Source organism: Aythya fuligula, chromosome 2, assembly GCF_009819795.1.
Source record: "Aythya fuligula isolate bAytFul2 chromosome 2, bAytFul2.pri, whole genome shotgun sequence".
Taxonomy (NCBI): Eukaryota; Metazoa; Chordata; class Aves; order Anseriformes; family Anatidae; genus Aythya; species Aythya fuligula.
The window spans coordinates 101,231,507-101,253,664 of record NC_045560.1 but is presented as its reverse complement, the minus strand read 5'-3'; the positions used below and the strand labels follow the sequence as shown (position 1 = coordinate 101,253,664).

Below are 22,158 nucleotides of genomic sequence, written 5' to 3'. Positions count from 1 at the left end.
AAGAGAGAATTAGTATCTCACAAGAAAATTTCACTTAAGCCTCAGTCATAAAATGCTTAGGAAATTAAAAATGTGCAGTACTTACTGCACATTCTTCACTTAGGGATGGAATGGAAAATAACATTATACTGACCTGGAGATGAGTTTATAATTCGTTTATAATGAGTTCAAATTAATAAAACCGTATTATGGGTCATGTGGTCTAACACCTGCTAAAGTGTTCTTCACTTCTTAAAAAAGTCACTACTTGTTCCTCTTTCCTTCAGCCCATAGCTGTTTTCAGGGGTCCTTGTATCTAGAACAGAACCACTGTCCCTAGAACAGTGGTGAGTCACAATGTAGCTCTGAATATCACAGAATCACAGAATTGAAGGGGTTGGAAGGGACCTTGAAAGATCACCGGGTCCAACCCCCTTGCCAAAGCAGGGTCCTTAGAGCAGGCTGCCCATGTAGGTGTCCAGATGGGCCTTAAATATCTCCAGAGAAAGAAACTTCACAACCTCCCTGGGCAGCCTGTTCCAGTGCTCCATCATCCTCACTGTGAAGAAATTCACATGTTGATGCGGAACTTCCTGTGCTCCATCTTGTGAGCATTACTCCTTGTCCTGTCCCCGCAAACCACTGAAAAGAGGTTGGCCAAATCCCTCTGTCTCCCACACCTCAGGTATTTATACACATTGATGAGATCCCCTCTCAGTCTTCTCCAGGCTGAACAGACCCAGGTCTCTCAGCCTTTCCTCATAATGAAGATGCTCCAGGCCCTGTGTCATCTTTGAGTCCCTCTGCTGGACTCTTTCCAGATCCCTGTTTTTTTGCAGAGGGGAGCCCAGAACTGGACACGGTACTCCAGGTGAGGCCTGACCAGGGCAGAGTAGAGGGGGAGGATCACCTCCCTTGACCTCCTGGCCACACTCCTTTTAATGCACGCCAGGATCCCATTGGTCCTCTTGACCACGAGGGCACAGTGCTGGCTCATGGTCAACCTGTTGTCCACCAGGACCCCTAGGTCCTTCTCCTCAGAGCTCCTCTCCAGCAGGTCATCCCCCAGCCTGTACTGATACATGTGGTTGTTCCTTCCCAGGTGCAGCACTCTACACTTGCTCTTATTAAACCTCATTTGGTTTCTTCCTACCCATCTCTCCAGCTGGTCCAGGTCTCGCTGAATGGCAGCACAGCCTTCTGGTGTGTCAGCCACTCCTCCCAGCTTTGTGCCACCAGTGTACTTGCTGTGGGCAGACACTATTCCCTCAACAAGGTTGTCGATGAAGATGTTGAACGAGACTGGACCCAGCACCGACCCCTGGGGAACACCGCTGGTCACAGGTCTCCAGCCAGACTCTGCTCCGCTGATCACCACCCTCTGAGCTCAGCCACTCAGCCAGTTCTCAACCCACCTTGCCGTCCACTCATCTGTCCCACACTTTCTTAGCTTTGCTAGTAGGATGTCATGGGAGACGGTATCGAAAGCCTTGCTAAAGTCAAGGTAGATGACATCCACTGCTATCCCCTCATCTACCCAGCTGGTGATGCCATCACAGAAGGCAATGAGGTTGGTCGAGCACAACTTCCCCTTGGTGAATCCATGCTGACTACTCATAACCTTCTTCTCTTCCAATTGCTTGGAGATGGCATCCAGAACAAGCTGTTCCAACACCTTTCCAGGGACAGAGGTGAGACTGACTGGCCTGTAGTTTCCCAGATCCTCCTTGCCCTTCTTGAAGACCTGAGTGACATTGGCTATCCTCCAATCTTCAGGCACCTCTCCTGTTCTCCAGGACTTTTCAGAGATGATAGTGGTTCAGCAATCACCTCTGCCAATTCCTTTAGCACTCATGGATGCATCCCATCGGGACCCATGGATTTGTGTGCGCTGAGCCCACTCAGATGCTCCCAAACCACTCCCTTGTCAACAAGGGGGTAGATCTCCACTTCCCAGACTCTTTCTCCTCCCTCCAGGGTCGAGGAGTCCCAGGGGGGAGTCCCTGAAGGAAAGACTGAAGCAAAGAAAACATTCGGTATCTCCGCCTTCTCAGTGTCTCCCGTTACCAGGACACCCCTCTCGTTCAGCAAGGGACCCACATTATTCCTAGTCTTCCTTTTACTGTTTACATACTTAAAAAACAAAACAAAACAAAACAAAACAAAAAAAACCACCTTCTTATTATCTTTTATCTCTTTTGCAAGCCTCATCTCTAGGTGGGCTTTAGCCCTCCTTGTTGCGTCCCTGCAGGCCCTGACAACACTTCTATACTCCTCCCAAGAGGGCAGGCCCTTCTTGAGATTTTCTTTATGGATGGATAACATCTGATATAAGTAGACATAGTCACATATCCATGGTATAAAAGCACCAACCGATTATCTATTGGTAAAGCTCAGTGACATGCAGCAGGCTCATCTTCCTTGCACTTCTTGAAGATTTTGAGCACCCAGCTTCAAACCATTTCAATTTGCAAGGCAATACTAAAGTGTTTCCACCTTGTACTGTGTGTAGAATCTCTTGCACTGTCTTTGACATTCTCAGGGTTAAAGAGAGACTGCAGGCATGTAGATAGAAACTGGACATTTATCTTGCTAAAGAGAGTAATTTTCTGCTTCCTTTTATATGGAATTGCATGGTCCCACAGAGTGCATGGTGCACTGTGGCACAGCTCTGCAGTGAAATCCTCTCAGTGTCTTGTGGTAATTTTTATATTGGCCTTTTCCACATCCTACAGCAAGATTATCCTTAGTAAAAGGCCAGTTCTGCTCAAATGTCAAAACAAATTCTTAATGGCCTTGATGCCGTGTTCTGGTATCTTCATGCAAAGGTGGGAGAATATCTGAATCCTTTATAAATATGCAAGTACACCTGTGGTTTATCTCAGCTGGTAGCTCCTTACAGGAGTGGGATGTGAGTAATAGCCTCTACTATACTCTTCTGCTCTGAATCATAGCAGGAAACCTTATCAGAGCAACTGTCAGGAAGGGTTTTGACCATATACCTTGTCATCCCACCTTGTTCTTGTGGGAAAGCTGGTTTATGAGTGAGTGCTTTTTCCTTGTAGCCTAAGTAGCTGGAAACAGCTTTAGAAGAATCTTTCAGAATAACTGATTGGCATCTATTTGTCATAAACATTATTTTATTTTTGATACTACCTTCATCACTCAAAAAGAGCAGAATAAAACTATCCAATTGCATTCCTCTGTGCTTTGATGTCATGGGATGCCTTTTTTTTTTTTTTTGTAGTATTGTTTCAGGGAACCACATGGGGAGATTTATCTAACTGCCATTTAGTGAACATGACCACTCTGCTTTTCATTTTGCACCATTTTTTGAAGTCTCTGAATCAGGTATTTTAACAAGTATTTTGTTTATGGCCAACACATGAAAAAAAAAGGCATATGTTATTTGAGACTGTAGTTGAAAGTAAATTGAGGAGAAAACTGAAAAATCTCACATTTCTTTTTTCCTTTTTTTTTTTTTTTTCCTTTTTCCAATTCTTGGATCAGTTACTGGATAGGTAATTACCAGAAGTCTTAATTTATGCAAAAAAAAATGGATGTCAGAAAGAATTAGAGATTTTTCTTCTCTGGGCTTATACTTAGTTCAGGAATGATTTTCCCACATCTGGTCATCTTTAAAAATACAGTATTAACCATAAGTTTGCTAACTTTTGCTAACCTGAATGTGAGATAAGACTTCCTTGTTCTCACTGCAGAACCTTCAAGAGTAAAACTGTGATTTGTGGTTTTACGAATGGAGAGTTAGTTTTCTGCCCTATTCTCTGCAGGGAGGATGTACAATATGAGAAATCCCTTCTCACCAGCCCTGTGGCACCATGACTTATTTATATCAGCAGCAGTGTGGTTCTTTCTGCCCAGGATATTATGGCCATTGAGCTGCTAATACTTCAATTTAAAGGCCTTGGGGGAGGAGAAACGAAAAGCGCTGCAATTGTTTTATTTTCCTTTTTCTCATCCCACACACTGTCCCTATAAGGGTTTCCCATGCAAACTGTACAGGGCAAAATTGCTGCAAAAGAATAGATAATTATTATACACAATCCTGAGTTTCCCAAAGAAACTTGGTTTTTGGCTGGTCTGTTTCAACTGTTATGGTTTTTAAAATCAAAATTTTATGACACTAACTGTATTTTCCTGAATTACAAGTTGTGTTCACAATAAAAGAGGTCAGACATGACAGTGGAAGAGCAGAGATTTGAGTAGGTGGCTATGAACTTTATACAGGTCCTGTTTATACATCTGAATTGTGTACATTCTGTATTTTCTACAGATTTCTGTGAGAAACTTTTTATTGTAATGTCTTGCATTTGAACTTTATATTTTCTGCCTTAGTATTATGCATATACACTGTTTTCACGCATTGCTTCAGAAGAAAAGTTATAGTTCCTTGCAGTGTTTGGTTTATTTCAGTTAGAGTCACGACCATACATCTTTTTGAATTCCAATATGGCAGAAAAGATATATTTGTTAACAAGGGTCCTCCGTGTTCTCTACCACTATAAAGTAGCCTCTACTACTATGTGAAAGGAAGGGAGGTGACTGGAAAGTATTTGATAAGATTTGTAATTAAATGGTAGTGCAGAAACCTGTGGCTGTGTACGGATAGGAAGTGGTCAGTAGCTTCCTCACTTTGGTCAGAAAGTCTCCCTTGCTTTTGCTTTCCTTTCCAGGAAGCAGAACAGTTGTGCCACTGGATGAGGGAAGTGATCTTGCTTTCAAAAGAAACAAGTACATGAGGTTTCCTTGCCCCCTCTATCAGCCAAAATAAAGTATTACATGGCTCTCTGCAGGGAGCTGGGTCTAGTTTCTCCCATGTTTGTTAAATGTAAATTTAAAATAGAAGAACAAATGAAGTCATTAACGTTTGTCTCAATTTGCCACTAATAAGAGAGAAAACACACTTCATCACAACTTACTCAGACTGGGGTCTTGAATACCAAAACATAAATTCTTCTCAGGACTATTCTTTTGAATATTTAAAACTTTAAAGGCTCAAATAATTTTTTGTTAAGGTTTTTGTATTCTGCACCCATCCCAGTGTGGTCACTGGACATTTAAGAACTATGAAGCAAGGTCAAGTAAACATAACTACATGAAAGTAAAATTCATTTCTATAAAAAGCTTGGAGCACTCAATTCTTGTGAGACTAAGTATAGCATATTTTAGGTATCTTCTATGAGACTAAAGTAAGACCTTTTATTAGGTATTAGAATCTGTCAGTAGTCATGGATTATCAAATCTGACATGATTCTCTCTAAAAAAAAAACAAAAGACCCCCCCCCCCCTTTTTTTTTTTTGAAGATCGTTTGCTAATGGAAGATTTACTGCTTGACAGTGTAGGTGCTTTAAGGGTTCAATGTATTTTCCTCAGACATACCATTTTAATACACAGGAGTTTATACTCAGGCTATGTAAAAGGAGCATTATTGAGCATTTAAAGCAATCAAATCTTCACTTTTTTTTTTTTTTCTTCAAATATTCCATGAAGAGAGGATGATTTTCTATTGAAATGCTAGGTCATGCTTTGTAGAAATGCTGCTCTGTCTTGCTTTCACCTCGTGAAAGTTTCTGAAAGGGATGGGGTGAATTACACTCAACATTTGAAATGAAATTGGATTTTCTCATCCACGTTGTGAAATTGAGTTCTCATTTAGAATGCATTCTTTCTGGCCATATTCCTGGATACAGGAGCCCTTATTATTATCTCTGGTTTCCAGCACTGCTTTAGTGATGGCCAGCTATGACCTCTGTTATTCATGTGAGCCAACAGTAACACATATGAAAATGTTTGTGGGATTTCAGGGTGGACTTTAGAGCACATAAGATCAATAGAAGAAACTTCTATAATTTCTTTCTACTCAGATTTTCTGCTCAAAATTTCATATGAGAGATTCCAGACTCACAGTCCACAGAGAGAAAATGAAGACTTTTAAAATTAACAGAATATAGTGTATTAGAATTAGTGAAAGAAATAGCAAAGTAAATTGATACAGGTATTCTGAAACATACTTCCTATAAGAACACATAATGGCCACACTGTCTCTCCAACTTGGTATCCAATGAAGTTAGTAGAAGATACCTATGTTAGCAACAATAAAACATCACAGCAAATTTAGAGTGATACTTCTTTTCTGAGCTTGTGCTTTTCAGTGTTTTCTAAACTGAGGTCAGTAGTATTTTGAATACTTCATGGTGAGTATTTTCTTCTGAAATTTTTTAATTGCTGTTTAAGTAGACATATCTAATAAAGCTAAAACAGTAAATTCCACAAGATTGTTTTGAGGGATATGAATAGTACTTCCTTTATTATTTATTGTATGAAAAATAGTTTCATCTGATGCCCCTTTTTTATTTTATTTTATTTTATTTTATTTTATTTTATTTTATTTTATTTTATTTTATTTTATTTTATTTTATTTTATTTTATTTTATATTTCATTATGAATCAGTTAGCAATCCATCTTGACCTATCCATCTTCACCATGCCAGGCATGATTTTATGTATGCACACAATCTCTCTTTTCAAGCTGAGGCATTTCAATGCTTTTAGTCTATCCCATTACAGAACCTATTATTTACTTTTAATAACTGTTATTTCCCTTCTCTCAAGTTCAAGTTGTACTGTCTGTTCTAAGAAGCCGTTTCCCTGATTCCAAAAGTTACATTGACATTTCACAATTTTAGAATGCTTATCCATTTCTTATTAACTCTGTTCTTTGTTTTTGACTATTTTACTCGTGAAAGTCAGGCTCCCTGCTCTGCATTTTGTACCATATCTGTTGGAATAAAAAATTTGGTCACAGTTACTATTTATCACACTAGTAATGGGACCATTTTAAAGGCTAATTCATTCACTCAATCTTTTGGAATTTCTGTACTTCAGTTGTGCAGCACTTGTATAGGTGCTGTTCGGTTGTAATAATCTTTTATTAGTCATTTTATTGATTATTTTTTAAAGCCTCTATTACTAATGCTTTAACTGAGACAGCTACTTATTTAATGTCAGGAAAAAAAAAAAAAGTGGTTTGGGTGTCATTCACTATCCTCAATAGATCGATGCAAAGAATCATTATTATTTTTTTATCTTACAAACATGTTCTTTGAACATTACATTTACACTCTTACTGTCCAGACTCCCTGGCATTGGTTATTCTTTTCTTCTTTTTTCCCAATTTTTTTATACCTCAAAATATTCTTTGGCCTGACTTAACAGTTTTGCATTTAACTTGTTACAAATTATTTTATTCAGCTGGACATAACTTTCACTTTTTTGAGAATACATTTTTCAGATTATTTCTGCCAGTTTCTGATGGTTAAAAAAGGCACTTTTTTTTTTTGTCTTTTTCATGTTTCTTATATATTCAGTGTGATGTTCTACATTAGTAGATACTTTAAATAATTTCTTCTTAGCAAGACTTTTAACTTTTTAACTAGTCCATTTAATTTCAGTTTACTAATTTAAATACTTTCACGTAGTTCATCTCTTTGGTGGAATGTTACTGAGTAGATGTCTTAATTTATTAAACTTAATCTTTTTTCTTCTTTAAAGCACCATGACATCACCTACTATGCCATTATCATATTTACATGCCAGAATGTATTCATCTAATTCTATTTGTAACTATTTCCAAGATACCTAACATGTCAGTGTCCTTAGTTGCAATAACGCGTTTCATTTTCATTATTTGTGAACATGGACTTTATATGGCTGCTGTCTATACTATATATCTGTTCTTAATACCTGTATCTTCAGAGCTATCATTCTGAAAATGGATGCTTCCTTAAAAAAACAAACAAACAAACAAACAAACAAACAAAAAAGTTGATGTTTGTGTTGCAGAGCAAGGAGATTGCTACCTGTGGTGCGTAAATGTGCATCTCTTTCCCTTTCCACGCAGTCACTGAAAACTTATCAAAAGTCAGTGCTCTAATATCTCCTTCTCAGAGAATTTCTGGTGCTCTTTGCTTGAAGAAGGAGTTAAAGTTCGATAAAATCGAAACAGATTCACTATCCTTTTCCATCTGTTTTTGGCTTGCGGTTGAGACCTAGATCCCACAGCTGTGTTTCTAATTTTACATTGATTACCATTAATGTGTGCTTAAAAGAAATGCGAATTCTAGCTCAAAGGAAATGCAAATTGAATACATCAAATGACCTGACCTGTACACATGAAGAGCTAAGGGAGAAGCCTAGTTTCATGTTTTTTATTCTGTGTTTTTATTTATATCATGCAATCTGTTACTTCAGTAGCATTAAGCCAAAACTACAGCAGGCAGGATTTTTGCAGAACTGATGAGAATTATATGAGGCATAACTCCCCAGGCATTAATTTCTGTCCACAGATGTGGACACAGAGCAAGAGATCTTTGAAAAATAACTTTATATAAATTCTAGTACAACAATTAACAAAAAATAAACATAACAGTTATGTGTACAATATGCAAATATAAGTTTAGTTCCTTAATTGTTTAATAGAAAAGGAAGCTCTGAGACACTTCTGGCCTTCAGTCTCCCTCCTTATATCCTCTGAAAAGTAGAAAGATAATTTATGCAATGCAAATAGTTTTTTTGTATTTTTGCTGTATCAGACAATCCTAGAATGGTTTGGGTTGGAAGGGACCTTAAAGATCACCTAATTCCATACCCCCTACCATGTGCAGGGACATCTCCCACTAGACCAGGTTGCTCAAGGACCCATCCAACTTGACCTTGAACACTGCTGGGGATGGGGCATCCACAGCTTCTCTGGGCAGCCTGTTCCAGTGCCTCTCCACTGTCTGAGTGAAGAGTTTTTTCCTAACGTCTAACCTAAACATACCCTCTTTTATTTTAAAGCCATTCCCTCTTTTCCTATCCCTACATTTCCTGACAAAGAGTCCTGCTTTCTTGTAAGCTCCCTTTAGGCATAGGAAGGCTGCTATAAGGTCTACCTGGAGCCTTCTCTGTTCCAGGCTAACAACCTCAGCTCTCTCAGCCTGTGCACAGGAGAGGTGCTTCTGTCATGATCATGGCCCTCATCTGTACTTGTTCTGATATGTACATGTCCTTCTTGTGGTGGGGGCCCCAGAGCTTAATGCATTACCCCAGATGGGGTCTCATGAGAGCAGAGCAGAGGAGAAGAATCACCTCCCTCTCCGTGCTGGCCATGCTTCTTTTGATACAGACCAGGATATGGCTTTCTCGGCTGCAAGTGCATGTTGCTGGCTCATGTTGAGCATTTCATCCACTAACATCCCCAGCTCCATCTCCTCAGGGCTGCTTTCTACCCATTCTCCACCCAGCAAGTTTATGCTTGGGATTGCCCCATCCCAGATACAGAATCTTGTACTTGTCCCTGTTGAATTTCATCAAGGTCACACAGGCCCACCTCTCAAGCCTGTCTAGTTCCGTCTGGGTGGCATCCCTTCCCTCCAGCATGTACTTTCTTTCTGTATCTCGTAAACACATCCCAAACTCACAAAATTTGGCCAACACGAATAAAACCTGTTCTGTAAATGACTAGAGGTTACCTGTACAGTATATCTAAGTTTTTGTTTTGTTTTGTTTTTGTTTTTGTTTTGTTTTTTGTTTGTTTGTTTGCCAAAAGCAGTCTATTACATTGAATGAAGTTATATACATATGTATTTATTGATCATTCTGCTGACTTTAAGTAAACTCATTCAAAGATAACACTTTTTTTTTGCCTTCATTAGTTGAGAGATACTATATAATAGCATCTTGTATGTTTTGAAACTGTAGGTGAAGAACTGAATTGTTCTTTTTCCAAAAAACAGTTTTGTCATTTCTATTCACTTTGTTATTAGCAGGAAATCATTAAGAATTTATCCTGTAATTGAGTGGGGGAGTTGTTCTAGATGGTCACTGTTGTTTTATGAACCCAGTGGTAACCTTCTCAGTCCAGAGGAACCATATCAGCTTCCTTGCAAGAGCATGTAAGACATATGTTGCATATAAAATAGAGCTTCCTCAACATGCTATTTTTATCTCCAGATGAGTAAAAAATACAATATAAAAGATTAAAAGTGTGATTTATAGTGCAATTTTTTTTTATTACTACTTTTTTTTTATTTTAATGCAGATATTTTCTTAAATGTTAGAGACTTAACACTTAAATGTTAGCAATATGTATTCTAAGTAGAAGATGAATGTTTTTTTTTTTTACACGGTTTTCCACATAAGTTTAAATTAAGGAAGTTCCTTCTTTTTTACTCTATGTATGATTTTCAAATGTCAGTACTAACATTGTTTAAATGATCCACAACAATTGTAATACGTAACATATATATATTGGTTCTGTTTCTAGTTCTGTTTTTGATCACCTTCATTAATTGTTTTATATCACATTCATTGTACTCTTCTTTTTTTGTCCCTAGTCATACTTCTCTTTGTATTACAAAACAGTCTTGGAGGACTCTGACTAGGAAACCTAGACAGATCCCAGGAGAAGTGCTGGGGTTGCACCTTATGCACTCCAACCTATAAAAGCATTTTATCAAATGCAACAAGACACAAATCCAAAGTGGAATGCAGATTATGTGGACACTGGATTCTCAGTCCCATTTACAGACCCTGTAGTATATCTCTAATAATAAATAAATTAATTAATTAAATAAATAAAATAAATACACAAATCATGTCTGTGTGTGACATCTGCTTTTGTTAGAAAATGTCACTTTTTTCATTGTAACTCTTTCTGTTAAAATCCTAAAATCTATGATACATATTGTCAAAACAGGAAATTTTATTTTTTCTTACTTGTAAGAAATTGTTGAGCTACCAAACATAGGCTACGCTGTAACAGAAGCTGTTTACATAGTGGACTGCATTCTCCTAATTCCTTTCCAAACATAAATCCTGGGAACAAGCCCTCAGGTTATTTCTGATCACTGAAGTAATCCGCATGTAGTGGGATTTTAATTATGTTAATGTTTTACAAGTGTGTTGATTTCACTCTTTGAAATAGAAATAATAAGGAACATCTGGAAATTGGGAGGAATGATGTTTATTTCACTGGGGAGGTTGAGCTGAAGAGCTATTCATTTGTAGGCATTGTACAATTAACATAAACAAGACACACTATAGCCTGGTTACTATTTGCAATGATGAACAGCATTCTCACATTCTCCCAAACTACATTTGTTTTCAGCATTGACAGCAGAGAACTTTAAAAACAAAAGCTTGGAAGGTAGGTTTATATATACCAGTTGCAAATATATTTGCAAATGTTTTTTACTCTGTAAATTTACAATGCTTCATAAAAACTTTTGAATTAATAGTTAAATAAGAATAATGCTAATATTCTTGTTCTGAAGAAAAAAAATGAGAAAAAAAAAAATATATATTTGTAGACAAAAGCTGAACATTTAGAACTAAGCCATAAATCAGAACAGTGCAAATATTGCATGAGTATAAATTGTGCAATTTCATTAAATTAGAATATATTTTAAAAATCCTAAGCATATCATGAAATACATTTTTATTTATATAGTTTTTATAGTTTATTTATTTATTTATTTATATAGTTTTATATATATTTGTTTATATAGTTTTTATAGTTTTATTTATATACTTCCTTAACTATGTTGAAAAAGGAACATAATGCTATAATAGTTTGATCCTATTAAAATTATCTGAAAGGTTATTAGTCATGTCACTGGAAATAAATTTAAACCGTCTATAGGATTTGTATTTGTATTTCTTGTTTTGTTTTGTTTTCATATATAATCTAATGAATGAATACTGGTGTTCCAAGTTAAGTATAGTAACAGTAATGAAGTGCTGTTTTCATAATGAGCTGTCAGTGTACATCTATTTTATTTTGTATTCTATTAATGATATTTTTCTGGTCGGTATTGTTAATGGAAATTCTTGACTGGTCACTCATGCTTATATTTCACCTTAGCTATGAAAGCTTTCTCAGTCAATTCACAAACTACAGTTTTGCTGATGGTGCTGATTTAGTACTATGAATTTCTGCCAGCAATAGGCAGAAATTAGCCCTAAGCTAATTGACTTTTTTGGTTTCACAAGTGCGGTAATATTGTGCCTTTCTTGGAACATTATTTTATAAAACTTCTTACACAAAATTGCCCCGAGAATCATTTGCTGTGTTAATAAAACCTTCAAAAACAAAACACACACCTTATAGAAAAGAAATCTACAATATGTTTCATCCGGAAGCTGACAAAGATACCTTAGAACACCATAGAAACTTACTTTCAGAACAACATTTTTTATGACACTTAACTGTAACAAGAAAGAAAATCTGTAGTAATTTTTTAAGGAAAATAAATAGTATATGCTTTCCTACTGCGCCCATTTTTTTGTCTCCCCTCCAACATGTTTGGATTCCTGTTCCATGGAAGATTTTCTACACGTTTGCAATGGCTACAGTGTGTGTAACAAAGTTTTACTAATGATGTTTCTAACTGAAATACAAATCGAGGGTGCAAAGATTTAATATCTATTCTTGAGTTTTGAATTTGAGTGACATAGTCTGTCAGATTTTGCAACATGGTTAGGCTTAGGATTTTTAAAATATCGTGGTAACATCTACAATATAGCAACGATTAACAAAAATGCAAAAGTGAAAAATCAGATTATTTGAAGTATTCTATAAAAATAACCTGTTGACTAATTCTTACTTTGTCCTTTTTTCTCTGATGTTTCTTTTATGTTCTCAATAAGCAATTACCACTGTTTTTATTCTTTTGATTTAAGAGATTTCCAAATTGTGCATCAAAAGATAGCAATCCAGCACTGCATATTTATGTATGTTTTGACCTGTAAGTAACTGTAAGCCCTATTATTGTAGCATGTTTTAAAGGCTAGGTGAGTAAATATTCTAAGCAATTCAAATGAGCATTTCAGCTCTGGCTTCTGAATGGAAATGCCAAATTTTATTCACCCAGGTCACTGGAGAGACCCAGATGATTCAGAATGGGTTCTAGAATGTACTTACTGACGAGCAGTTAGTTATAAGGGCTTAACCTGAAAAAATAATAGCATATGGATGTTTACTGAATGATTATTCAAAAATTTAAAAAAAAAAAATAAATCTTAATAACCTCTAGCTGATGAAGGCACTTAAAATATTTCTTTAAAAAGTCATTTTCTCTTAAAATAATAATAATAACAATAATAATAATGGTGTTTGCTTCTATGTAATAACATCCTGAAGAAAACATGTTTGGAGGTATTGACATGGATCTCCTATATCCATTATCAGCGCAATCAAGTGAAACAAGGAGATGAAAAGATAATTCCTAGTTTTTACCCAGCCATAAACAAGAATATGGCATGCTTTTATCCATAGAGTTGTTCTATTGCAGAAACCAAGTTAGACCTTGAGGTTTCATCTTGCCCATCTCCAATAACACAATAGAATCAAGTATTCCAAAGAATTCCCTGATGTTTCTCTAACTCGTTTAGTCTTTTAGTTACTGTATTTTAATCTTAATCTTGTATCTTAAAATCACATTTTCCTTCTATAATAGGGAGGCTTGTAAGTGGGTTTTTTATTTATTTATTTATTTATTTATTTATTTATTTATTTTTTACTAAGAACTTCGTTGAATCTGTTTTTAATGACATTCTTGAAGGAAAGATTTTATGTGTTACTATTTTGTTTCTGTTGTTATGGGTAGAATGCTATGCCTTCCATCTTGTTTTTGAAAGATATATTTTTTGGAAAGATGAGACAGTAATAATGCTTTAATTTTTGATGCCTGAAGAATTTGGACAAATATATTTGCATACTGGAAAGTGCTATAGGTCTATCACTGAGTTTCAGCTGAGAATGCACAGGATTCCTATTGATGCTCTTTAACAGCTTTAAAAAAGCAAGGTAGTCATTTTTGAGATGTACTTTTGCATGTTTGCATTCTGTCTTAAATATCTTTGCTTGCAATCTTGTAATATTTTTAAAAGGTAGGGTTTTGCACAAGAATACATTTGAAGAAATGATAAATGACTGCAAAAAATAAGATGCTGGTAGTTTTGAATTGTCCCTCCTAGAAAATTCAGGTACTGTTTTTGTTGGGATCACCATTGCACCATTGCCAGTATCATTGCCATTTCAGTAGCCAGTTACTAAAAGTGCGTGCTCTGCCTCCTATTCTTTGTCTGTGCCCTGAATTGATTCTTTAGAAAAATTCAGGAGTATTGGTTGCTATTTTGACCCTTTAAGATAAATGGATTAAATATGGGCTAAGGATTATTTTTGTGCTTTCCTAACTAAAAGATATTCATTTATTGCATAAGAAATTAATGCAAATTTGAAGTCTCAGGTAAAGATAGAAACAATAAATCTATCACTTAGATAGATAGATATTGTTAGTTTCTCTAAATGAGAATATAATATATTAATTTTCAGCTGCACAAGATGCCAGTGGTTAGGACGGAGGTTTTTTTCTTTTTCTGTTGTATGATAACAATATTGCTGAAAACTATTTTACAAATTTTACTGTTGTATGTATGTAGTTTCTGATGATATATTAATTTACTCAGTGTGTTTGAATTTAGCTTGCCAACTTTAGGGACATCCATATTTATTACTGAAGTGCCTGCTTGGTCTATAGCAAAGTATAGCTAAATCTAGCAATTGCATAAACAATTATATATATATATATATTATAAAATGGTGCCATTAGGTTGTAAGGGTTGTGTTTTCCTTTGTTTAGAGGAAAAAGAAAAAATATATATTTTATACTAAACACTTGATAAATTTAGATGACACTGTTGAATATAGAAATACATTGTACATTGGAGAGGAGTTGTAATTCAAGATGGATAACCTAACATGGAGAACATATGGAGATATAAGTCACTTGGATTGCCAGTCTTACAATTCAAGACATTTCTTCCTCGTCAACTCAGAAATTAGTTCTGCAAATGTTCCAATAGTTTTCTTCAATCAGCTCAGACAAAAAGCAAATTTGTCTTTGTGTTTACATGATCAGGCTTTAGAAGACAGAGAGAGAGAGAAAAAAAAAGAAAGAAAACCATTATACAGATAGAGGAGACAATAATAGAACAAGACACCAGGAGGTGTCTTGAAGGAAGAAGGAAGGTGGCGGAGAGATGCCAGTGTTTATGGGCTCAATTATGTTGCCTTTTCTGCCAATGAGAAAGGGAAGTCTTTTTTTTGTTGTTTTTGTTTTTTGGCAAAGTGAGAATTTGCTATTGCAACTGACAGTTCAAATTAAGGAATTGATTTGACACACCAGAACATATTTTATATATAAATAGGATGATTGTAACAGACCACTCAAAAGACTGGAATTTTGCATTGTTCAGTGAAGTATAAAAAGCAGCAGTAAGGCTCTCAAGAAAGATAAAATATACCTTATACCTTTAAAATAGGTAAAATATACCCTATACCTTAAAACTAATTGGCTTTGTGATTGTGCATGCACAGCAACCGAGGACTTAATGAAAACTTTAAAAACCTTCATTCATACAATCTCATGGAGCGTAAACAACCAGGTAGAAGACATTGATAGACTGCCTGTGCCGTTTAATCACAAAGCAAATGGCAAGCTAGTGGCCTCTTACAATGTAGAATGTAATTTTTCTATTTGAAACATGTTTTGCACAAGCCAATCTCAATTGCTTTATGAGAAAGCCAAGGCACCTATGCAACCTACTGAGGTTGACTCAAACACATTTTCCTTAAAACTTACGATGGGACTGCCTAAGTTTTAAGGAAAATGTGTGTGAGTCAACCTCAGTAGGTTGCATAGGTGCCTTATGCAGAGCTTTCAAAATGATAGCATACCTCACCAGGTTTGTTTATATGTATATATAAAAAATCATGTTAGTTTAACTATGAAAGGTCTTCATAATTTCTCTCTTGTTCTCTCTTTCCTTTTATTATAATAAGCATCAGCAAAATCTTACATGCCTGCACCTATCGTGCACCTACATGGTGCACCTATTCTGGATTCTTTGTCATTTTTGTAAAATTCTCTAATTTCCAAAATATGGGCCAAAATTCAGGTTATAAAAAAAATATTACAATTACATACAGATTCTATATTAAAAATATTTGGTTTTTAATATGTGACAAAGTATATTAACATTTTCATTTAAGAATTAGGTCTATTTGATGGTGTTAGTTAAAGACATTGCATAATTCTGTCATATCATAGACTTCAGATTTTTTTCTTTTCAGCCTTCATTTCAAAATACATCATTAATAGCAATATTTCAGTATTTGCCAACTATTAAATAATTCATTTCTTCTTAATCATGAGCATGCTCTATCTTAATTGTAGCACTGCACTGCATTGGTATGATTAAACCTGAAAAAAAATATGTAATTAAACCCTCTCTTATGATATTCAATTTATAATATAAGATTCATCAAATAAAACCTTTCTCTTTTAGTTACACAGAATTTGTATTAGCAGTATGAATGAATGTCTTTCATACATCATGATCCCCTTTTTTTTTTTTTTTTTTTCTTTTTAAGAAAGATGTAAATACTGGGAAGATTGCCTGTTAAGCATAAGTGAGTTTTTACAAATGTGTAGTTACTCAGAGCCAGAGTGGAATTCTGTCCCATGGAGAACTGTAACAAAAGTCTGTGTAAGAATCTTCATCCCAAATAACTTGTCAAAGTGAGACTGCCAAGTCTTATTTAGCAGAATGAACTGGGTGTCATCTTTCTGCACAGAGCTGGATTGTGTTAAGGCAAGCTGAAGCACGAATTGTTTCAGTAAAGATGATTTCTTGCGTTTTAGGTGAAAGTTTGAATCAGCACATATGTAAGCAGCTATATCTAATTCTTAGAATAAATATCACTGAAACTAAACGGAGCTTGCTTGTAACTGTCAAGAGATTCTGTATGCAAATGTCTGAAACATGAGGTAGCTAAATGGACTATGAGTGATGGTATCAACAGGGAACTTCTCTACAGCTACCCAAGTTCCATTGTCTGAGATGAAGTAGGAAAGATTGATATTTTTTCAGTTATTGAAACTGTTCAACATTATTAACTTAATTCTTAATATGTTACTAACCTTGATAATGTGTCTAAGGGAAGCAGAAAAACTGAATAAGAGGTCTATTCAGTAACAGCAGGAGGAAGAGTGTCCATGAATACAAAGTGCTGTTGGCAAGATAACCTTTCTGCTGTAAAGGTGACATGTAAAATATGCAGAAGCTATTCCAGGTCAGAGTGAATCAAATTGCTAAAGCAGGTTGCCATCCCTACTTTACATTTTGACTAGTTAGATACCTAAATAACTAGCGGCCACTACAATTTACACAGTCTTTTTTTTTTTTCTTTTTTTTTTTTTTTATTTTCTGTTTATCTTTGATTTCATTGCTTTAAGAAAGGTGCTCAGTGAGTTCCAAATTGTGCACTCTTCCGTAATGCTTGTTTTTATGAATAGATAATATTTTTGTTTCATCTGGATCTAAACTTCTTAGGATAGAATAAATTTGATTTCAGATTCAGGAAATCAATAGCTGCCTTATTTTATTTTAATATCTACATAAGAACATCAATATTTTTATGTGCATATTATTACTGTTATTAAATGATAGATACAAAATACATATGAAACCCAGTGCCAGTCTGTGTACTGGACACCTACAGTGCAATGACCGTTTACCTAGCCAAAATCCTTATTTTTCAGTAAAGAGATTAGTGCTTAGTACCATGAGAAAGTCCTAATATTTGTCATTTATCATCCAAAGAGGGACATGGATCTGAAAAACAAGATGATTCCCATTAATTCTTCAGACAAATGACCATCTTTTGAATAAAAGAAATTCAGAAGCTCTGTGAACTAAAACTCATTCAGTTTTAAAAGGTCAACCTTTCTTACAGGGTTTCAGTATATTTCTGCCTGCAAACAATAAGATCTTGATCCTGTTCTGGAATAAATGGAAAGTTTTCCACTGATTTAAACGCTGATCATACCAAAAAGGGACATCCTTATTCAAGAGACCAAAAGAAAATTACTGAACTGTTTGAAAGTTTAAAAACTATATGTGAACTCAACAACAACAACAAAAAAAGCTTCAAATGTATTATCTTTTATTTTTAAATTGAATTTTTCAAGCCTGGCATATTAAGTTTTCTTTTTTGCTTTAGCAGAAGATCACAGGAATTAAGTGAATACAATGAGTAGTGGTTATGGAGATAACATAAAACAATTATAAGGCCAGTTGGGAAGTTTTTGTTCTAATGCCCTTTTTAAAGAAATGCAACTACTACAGGAATTATTGTTATTATTTATAACTAATGAAAAAATAACTGTAAATTGCAGATTTTAATTGTTTTTCCCAATTAAATTTAAAGATTTAAAACAAATATTTCATTTTGTATTATCTAGATATGAAAATAAATGTCATATTTTTCCTTTTGTGGGCTTACTTACTGGAAGTCATCCCCCACGATGCAATGTCTACTTTGGTACATGTTATATATAGTTTATATAGTGTATAGATATATATGTGTATATATATATATATTCATCTATTCTGGAACTAAAAATAAATAAATAAATAAATAAATAAGGGAAATACTGGAGTTTTCTCCAGGCCAAGTTCTGTGAAAAGATTTTACAGCACCTAACATATTGCTCAATTACAAACAAGTAGCTGAACAAGGGACTCATTAGTAGAGAGTGAAGTACATGGCAAATAGTTCCTTTCCTTTTAATTTCATACTTGGCATTAGTATAATTCAAATACTGTTAGAACACAATGCTTTTACACTGTAATTATTCTGTCACATTGTTAGTTTGATGTTTGTCTGAGTTGCTGCTTATTCCACATAACAAAGCTATAGCTGAGGTTATTAAGATGACAAAAGAATCAACCCTGTTCACCTAAAGGTTAATAATAAGGGGTCTGGATAATTTAATCCATAACTTTCTTTGTTGCTCTCTTCCTGCTTACAGTAGTTTCCTGCACAGCTGCTCTAGGGGTCATAGAAACTGAAATAATTAATTATATACTCCAAAATGGTTCTTCAAGCCTCTGAGTACAGCCATACTAATTATTATAACTGTATTTTGGCTATTAAAATTTTACTTCAAGATGAGAAAACCTAAATTTATAAATGATAAATAAAAATAAAGATAAACAATAGTATTTTACTTTCTTAAGTTTTTAAAATGTGGTGAAATAGATATTTTAAGTTTTATGGAAGAATATAGTCATCTACATACAATGATTTGACACAGAAAATAATTGATATTGTGTCCACACCATCATCCGTCTTCTTCCCAAAATGTAGCATTGATAATGCTCATATCAAATTAAATAAGTATCTTTGTTATACTGTTAAAATCTTCTGCCGTTTTGCTGACATTATTTAAATAAGTGGTAATTGTTTTCAGTTGCTGTAACACTGGACACCTATGAACTTGGAACTGGGCAAAGATAACTTATTTTCTTTGTGTAGGCAGCAGATGGTAATAAGCTTCAGTCAACACCAAGCTGGGTGGGATTTACACCTTCAAACAAGATGTGGAAAACTCAAAATCCCTTGGCTAATTCCACGACCCAGCCATTCCCCATAATTGTGTCTTTCCATAAGAAGATGCATGTAACATGTTCCAGTCTCAGACGAATGAATAAACATGATTTAATGTACTGACTGAATAAAAAAATAAATTTTACTAATTTATTTATTAGCTTCCCTTTCAAGAGAAGTTATAATGATGTATTTTCACTTAAAGCAATTAGAATGTATTTTTAACAGGGGAAATGACATAGATTATAATTACAGAGCATTATGCTGTACTTTTAATTATTTTGCTCTTTAGAAAAATGAACAGTGAAAATCATTTTTGCATAAAGTTATTATCTTGCTCTCACAACATAATACTGTCTTCCTACCCAGGCCATTACACTGCCTACATCACCACAGCTGTTGGATCAGGGGCCTCTGTCATAGATTAAAATAAAAAAGATGATGAATAAATATTTACAATTGCATATGTAGCACCTGAAATATGTCTTCTCAATTACACAATTTGTGTCTTCATATAATTTTGAGGCAAACCAAAAATGGTGTCTTAACAGTATAACAGGAAGCTAAATATTTGAAGATTTTGTTTTTGTATTTATAGTTCAGTGTTGCAAGTCTAAAATAGAAAAGTAAATTCAGTGCTATAGCAACAACATATCTATGAAATGATAAAGACAAGCATGCCTTGTCACATGTACTCAACAGATAAAGAAGAAGTAGAACAGTAGAAGGTAGGGGAATTTTCAGTGTCGTGAGAAAAGTGAACAATCACAAAACAGTAGATAGGAAGCATGGTAGGTAGGTCTTCAGCTTTGCACATGCACCAGTTTGCATACATGTATTGGGGGAAATGACAGCAGCCATGGAGCTGCTATGTAGACTCTTTTGGAAGGCTTTTGACTGAAAATTTTGGAACATTTTCCTCAAAATACATTAAGGAAACCAAGTACATTGTCTGGACACTGAGTCCTTCAGCTGGTGTAGAAGTTACTGAAGTCACTGATATGCAGCAAAAGAGAAGCCACACATTAGTGAGGTTAACTGAATCAATCCTCTGTACTGAAACCTGACAGGGTCTATTATTTTCTTCTTTAATTCTCCTAGGTTACCCTGTATCAAGAGTACTTACAAGGTGAAGTGAATGTCTTCCTGTGAAAGGTAGATATGTAAGAACAAGCAAGTAAAAAGGATAAGTGGTTATGCATTGTAAAAGTGAGACAGAATGGGAAAGGTATAGAGATAATGGATTTTTACAGCCAAATATTTGGGAATCATAGAATTGTTTGGGCTGGAAGGGACCTACCACCTATTTCCAACCCCCCTGCCATGTTCAAGGACACCTCCCATTAGATCAGGTTGCTCAAAGCCCCATACAACCTGACCTTGAATACTTCTGGGGAAGTTCAAGAATCCACAGCTTCTCGGGGCAACTTGTTCCAGTGCCTCACCACCCTCATAGTAAAGAACTTCTTCCTTATGTCTAATCTAAACCTATCCTTTTTCAGTTAAAACCATTCTTCCTTGTCCTATCACTACACTGCATTGTTTGTCCTTTGACAACATTATATTATTGACAATGTTATAGAGCTCATACCTCATAGGTAAGTAATTGTACGTTTAGCTGTTTCACCACACTGTGTGAATAAAGATTGTTTGGCAGCCTGGTATAAGTGAGGTTCTGAACTCAGAATTTCAAGGAAGAAAGCAGGGAGAGACAATCATTGCTTTCCTAGACAGGGAAGTAGGAAATGTACTGGACTGAGTGGAAGCAAGCTGGGAATGTTTGCTACTTGAAGTATGGGACAGTGCAGTGAGAACAAGAACGATGGTGCTGAGCAAGTTCACAAATCTGAGATGAAATTGGAGAAAATAAAGAGGATGAAGAGGATAGGGTAAGAGGAGTTCTGCAGGAATTGCAGGGATGATGGGGTAAGAGTTCTGAAGATAAGGGTGCAGTAAACAGTATATTCATATCACAGCTCAGATCTCTTCCACAGAGAAGATCAGATCCCTGATATGTTAAGAACAATTTAAAGTTTGACTTCACTTACATTTTGTATTGAGGTTCTCTCAATGTCATGTAAAACACAGATTGCAAATCATTACCTTCCTTCATCGCAAAATATTTTCAGTCATCATACCAGTTCTGTCTCCCTGCAGCTAGCCATTTCCCTTTAAGGTACCAGGCATCATGTAACAAAGCATCAAACAGGGGTTTCTGTGATTTGTAACACAGAAAGGCCATTCATATTGTTCTTTACCCCACTCCTGACTGACAAAACTATCCTCATCTGCTTATAGACCCATTATTTTAGTGCAGCAACTTCCTCAAGTCACACACGTGTGTTAAATCTTCCAGCTGTGGGATGGTTGTCTAAGATGATCTCACTGAGGTACCTGTGGCTAAGTGACTCTGGAAGCATTTGGTTCTTGTAAAAAGTTATTAACAATTTCTTTTGTTGTTGTGCATCCCTGAAAAGTACTTGGGGAAAAAGATCGTGTTTTTTGATGGGTCAATACATGGGTAGGCTGGAATTATAATGGTGTGAGTTGGAAAGAAGGAAAATAAGGAGGTTTGATTCATCACTCAAGCACTCCTTAAAAGGCAGAGACCCTATGGAAGACAGAGCAAGTGTTCAATGTGTTTTTATTTTTTTTTCTG

General features: G+C 35.3%; 1 protein-coding gene across 2 annotated transcripts in view; it reads left to right on the top strand.

Annotated features, from left to right (window-relative positions):
* Window positions 1-22,158, top strand: part of DOK6 (docking protein 6) — a 245,595-nt gene that overhangs the window by 56,688 nt on the left and 166,749 nt on the right. The window lies entirely within an intron of this gene.